Here is a 6,000-nt window from a genome sequence, read left to right on the forward strand (position 1 = left end):
AAATGCCATTTATTGTAAAATTATTTAATGTACTCGCTTGAGAAGAAAATTATCTGGCTTCTACAATATTGGATTTATGACTTGTCATTTTTAGTGAGGATTAGTATAACTTCCAGAATTACTATGCTGAATTATACTATACCGTTACAGCATTCCTTAAAGGGATGGTCAAGAGAAAAATTGATTTCCTGTACACAACACCCTGCAAGCTTCAGTCCTCTGAAGAACGTCATTTAGGCAAAGCACAGAACACCAGGAACGCTTTCACTTGTAACCTGCTGAAATCGTGTACTAGATCCATATTTGACAACCTTACATCATTTCTGTCTATCCATAAATATCTCTTTCGTTTCTTCCATATTCATGACTCTTATCACTCCAGAATTGCAGAGCACAAATCTATGTTCTCATAACATCGTCACAATGCTGGGATGCAATTTTTAATCATATTTTAAATGTATTTAATTTAAAATATATGCTCTCCACCTCAAATTAGTACCGTAGTGTCTTGTCCCTGTACATCATACTTTTTCGTTAGCAATGGAGTCGTGCCGGTCATCTATCTAACCCCTTTCAAGGGGAAATTTTTGAATTGAAATAACGTGATTTCCGGTGTAGATCAAAAATTAGTATATAGTTAATTGGGGTGTCATGCTCCTACACTTTCTATATCTGGTCTCGAGATTAAGAAAGGACAGACAACAACAGATGAATGGACGATAATGGGAATTTAGGTCAGATGGCCGAGCGGTCAAGGTGGCAGTCTACCGCTCTGGGGGACCCGCGATCGAATCCTAACGGGTCGAATAATCCACGGGAATTTTGCGGGGGGTGGTTCCGTTCGGATATATAATTTACATAAAGAATGATGCTCTTCACATAAAAGTGAAAGCTATAATAGTATATTTATTTATTTATATATTCATTTTCAAACATTTTATATTTATAGAAATAAAATCAAATTACTTTATGATTAAGATTTTATCTTACTATATATAATAATGATCGCATTTTACAATATTCTGATACCGGTAATTCACTTTTATCTTAAGTGCTTAGTTTCCAACATTAAAATTTTAATAAAATAATCATTTCAAATTAGATAATGATATATAATTATATATTGATATAAAAATAATAGCGAGGTTGAGACCGAAGTTTTAAACGCGGAAACGTGTACGTCGGACGTTCGGCGCCGCTTTCCTGTAAGCCTAGAAGTTTGACAATGGTGTTTGGAAAGTCAGTGGAATCATGCTCGACATTCCAAACACCATTGTCAAACTTCTAGGCTTACAGGAAAGCGGCGCCGAACGTCCGACGTACACGATTCGCGTTTAAAACTTCGGACTCAACCTCGCAAATATATATTTGTTTAAATATATAGACATAGCATTTATGATTACATTTTTAATTTACGTTTCCATAAAGCTATCTTTCTAGAAACTGTACTTCATATTGATGGTTCAGTGGTCGAACGGCTAAGATACCAACCTACTGCTCTGGAGAACCCGAAAACGCCAAAAAAAAAAAAAAATAATAATAATAAAATAAAATAAAATAAAAGAAACCGACTGGGTTGAAAAATTTCTAGGAAATTTTCGGGAGTTGGTCCATCCTGAATATGTCGGTCCTGTTCATTATCAACCTTGAATTTGATTTTTAAAAAATTAAATTCAAGGTTGGCAAATCATACAAAAAAAAAAAAAAAAAACTTGAATATTCTCAGATAATGAATTTATCGAGAGTCACGGCAATTACTCCATGCCAAATGAAAAAGTCACTGACAAGAATTAGAATTATCGATTTTCGGAGGACAATATCTCTGTCCACAAATGCCTATAATAACTCTGAATAGACGGCGGGATGGCCGAGCGGTCAAGGTGGCAGCCTACCACTCTGGTGGATCCGGGATCGAATCCAGACGGGTCGAAAAAGCATCAGGAATTTTTCGGGGGTTGATCCGACCGGATATGTTGGCTCCTATCTCTCACCACTCGGCCGCTCCATTGTGGGCCTGGCCGAACCCATAATGGGCTTGCTAAAAGAGGCCCTTTTAGTACCCATAGAGCAGAAAGAGTTAAAAAAAAAGTAACTCTGAATATCTCTTTCGAAAGATACTTGTTTTTTAAGTAGTATGTAATTTTTCACGTTTTTCCATAAAGATGTTGCCGAAATAAAAGTAATTAAAAAGTATATAAATCGCCAAAAGTTTCTTTTTCTTTTCTTCATCCGATACTATAGACACTCCTAGATAAAAACTACTGGGTCTAGAAAGCTCAAATTTTAAATTTAAGTCTTTTTCATAACGAAGTGGCAAAACTTTCGGGTCTTTAGGTCAAAGTCCGGGGGTTCTTCGTAGAAATATTTTACTTTTTGCTTAATTTTACGCTTGTAAGATTAAAATTGCATGAAAACGAACGATTTCCATTCAAAATTTTATCCGTAATAATAAAAGCTCAAATTTATGTCAATTAAAACTTTTTATAACGCTTTTACTAATGGCGTATTGAAAGCGTTCGGTCACTGCCGTCGCGTCGCCGAGCGCCAACCGCGTATGTCATCGTCATGTGTAATAACACAATCATTCAATCATTAACCAAAAAATAATTGATATCTAAACAAAAACGTCTAGCATGTAAAAAAATTATTTCAAGTAAAAAGTTATGACAATTTGAATGACAGTCAAACTTTTTTTAAATGAATCTTTCTTTGGTAAAAATAAGCTTGGCGTTTCGAAGTAAAATATAAAATACACTAATACAAGTAAAAATTTTGTGGGCACCGCTTCGCAGCACCAAGTTTATCTTTAAAAGAAAAACTCATAAGAAAAAAATTTGACTGTCATTCAAATTGTCATAATTTTTTACTCGTAACAATTTTTTTTACATCTCAGATGTTTTTGTTTGAATATTACTACAACAAATCTTTTCTTTCCTGAAATTTTAAATTAATAGTTTCGACATTTATTTTAAATCATAACATTTTCCAAAATGTTACATTAAATAATATTTTTTAAATTATAAAATTGTTTAATAATATGCTTAAATTTTCTTATTCGAAACAATGATCTCATAGAAGAAGTTAGTCTATCATGCAATTCTGTTGAGCGGATATGTATTTAGTCAAAATCTTAAAATTTATAAAGAATGTTATGAGCAGGAATATTGTTCTCATCCTTCGTCCATGTTGGCCGATCCCATTATGGATCAGGCCGGAGCCATTGCGATAAAGATCACTTTGTTCTTTATTACCAGTCCAGATACTAAATCGTATGACGTCGCGCATTACACCCTGTCAAGCTCAGTTTAGAATGAAAGCGCGTGTTAATTGTTGACAATTTGAAAATGTGTGCATATTATTATCGTATATTCAGATTTAAAATTAATTATATTTTTACATAAATATACTATAATAAATATTTGATAGGGGAAGGTGGGGCAGGATGAGGACGTTAAGGTTTGAAAAGTCATAAGATGGCAACCACTTTAATGAGAACAATAATTTTTTTATTCTCAGCAACTACAACATTTGGTAATATATAATACAAAATTTAATTTTTGAAAAACGTTTTTAAAAACAAGAAAATTTAATATTTTAAAATTATATGTAAATGCACCATCTTGCCCCACCCACGGGATAAGATGGGGATATTATTTTTATATACGAGAAAGACAAATTAAAATGGTTAAACTGTCGTTTTCTTCGATATTGGCACAAGAACAGTGTGCCCATTTATCACAACGGCTACATTTATTATTATTTTCCGAATAAATAAATATAAAAGTTTGAACTTACTCGTATTTACTTTACCAGACGATAGTCACTTCGCGCATGCTCAGTTTCGCTATTTTGTAAGCAGACGATATTTTTTTTGTGGAAAAAAATTTTTATTTCTATTGTTATCTCACATTTTATTTCTTGTTAAGATAGTATTTAAATTTAAAAAATGTTTTCATAAATAAAATAAAACGTAAAAACATAAATAATAAAGTAATACAGTATATACTGTATAAATTTATTACAGTTAGATCTGATTTAAAAGTTGAATATTTCATTTTCTATAAAAAAAAAATCATTTTTAAAATTATTATTTTATATATTCGAAAAGGTGATATAGAATTATCAATGACAACGAATTTAAAACTAGTTCACTGCACTATATTGCAGTGCCTCTAGCCAATAGCAGAATTCGTGGCCAACCTTGGGCAAGATGGGGTACCCCATCTTGCCCCAACGTGCACTTTTCATACTGACTGCAAACACGGGTCAACTTTATTTCAAACTAAACAATTTCAGTCATAAAGGTTACTTCGAATACCATAATATCTTTATCTAAAAGGCAATGTAAAAGTTTACAATAATACTTATTTTGTAGAAACTTTGTAGCGGGCGTAAAATTAGATGAAGTATTGCTGAAACATGGAAAACTGTCTTACTTCCAAACAAAGAGAGCGATTCGGACGTTCTCTTGTCCCGTGATCTCTTTTGAGGTTGACATTTGTTCCCCAAATAACAGCTAGATGAAAGCGCGTTAACCAGGAATAGACAAACGTCTTCGTCTTACCCCATGGCCCCATCTTGCAATCTTGCACCACTTTTCCCTACTTCTGAACAAAGTAAAAATGGATTAGCATTCTATTTTTAATAATAAAAAAAGTGGTTATTTAGAAGAAAACATTGAACACGCTTAAATTAAATGAAAATTTATAAAGTATCAACTGGTTATATTTAATTCAATAAACACTTACAAAAAAGCATCGGCTATTTATCTATTGTCGATAGTTTCCTTTTACAATTTGCTTTTTGTTTGTCATTTTATACTTTTTTATAATTGTTGAGGGGAAAAAGCCTAATAACGGGAAGACAGTTTCTTGCTTACAGATTACAGCTAATTCACAATTACAAACTTTAATTGTACTAGGTAGAAAAATAGTTTTTATACTGTAATTGGATAAATTCCTTATGCCTTTCTTGTCTCAGTAAGTTCTTTAAGTGTTTTACTTTTATAAAACTCTTTCCGCCCTATGAGCGCTAAGAGATCCTTTTTAACAGGTCCATTAAGTGTTTGGCTACGCCCACGATGTAGCTGCCAGGTAATGAGAACGGGACCAACATATCCGAAAGGACCATCGTCGAAAAATTTCTGGGGCTTTTCGACCCATCCGACTAATGGAAGGATGTGAGTGTGGCATTAACAACATGAAACCAAGGATCCAATCTGTCAGGTTGGTTCTCCTCAAGACCGTTATGATGCTATAATGGTGTGGGGAGCCTTTCCATAGGATTCATTAGTGTCTTTTAGTTCTCTTAGTATATCTGGAGACAGGGGATGATACATAAGCCATTAACATAAAAAATTAAAACTTTTTTGTTCAAACTTCAAACGATAAACCATATTTGCCAGATTTAAAATGGCAACTATAGTTTATCCGATATTCCGCAATAAATCGTCTTGCATATATTAATGAAAGATAGGCTTGCTTATAATTATTCAAATATTTTTAATATTTGAGTTAGTCTCTTTTTGGGTTCTTCTGGATTCGCCACTGATACTATTGTATAGGCTACCCATTCGTTCTGTGGGGATCCGGGTTCGGATTCAGATGGGTCGATAAATCCCCAGAAATTTTTCGTGGTGGTCCGTCCGGATATGTCGGGCCCCGTCCCTCATCACCCGGCCTCCCCATTGTGGGCATGACCGAACTATTAATGGGCTTGCTAATGGAGGCCCTTTAGTGCCCACAGGGCGGGAGGATATTTTTTAAAAAAAAGGGATACCACTATCGAACGTGAATATAAAAATTGAAGCAAATGATGTAACGTGTGTGCAACTATTATACCAGTGCCACACCATCTGGCCTGGTAAAAAAAAAAACGATATGATCTTGATCACGATTGATTACAGACCATTCTTGAAAAATTTCTGAGTTTCTGATTCGGGTACGGTTCCAGGGGTGCATATACTTTTCGTTTTGTATGGATCGATCTGTAAAATCGGAT

This window comes from Centruroides vittatus, unplaced genomic scaffold, assembly GCF_030686945.1.
Source record: "Centruroides vittatus isolate TY-2023 unplaced genomic scaffold, ASM3068694v2 contig_199, whole genome shotgun sequence".
NCBI lineage: Eukaryota > Metazoa > Arthropoda > Arachnida > Scorpiones > Buthidae > Centruroides > Centruroides vittatus.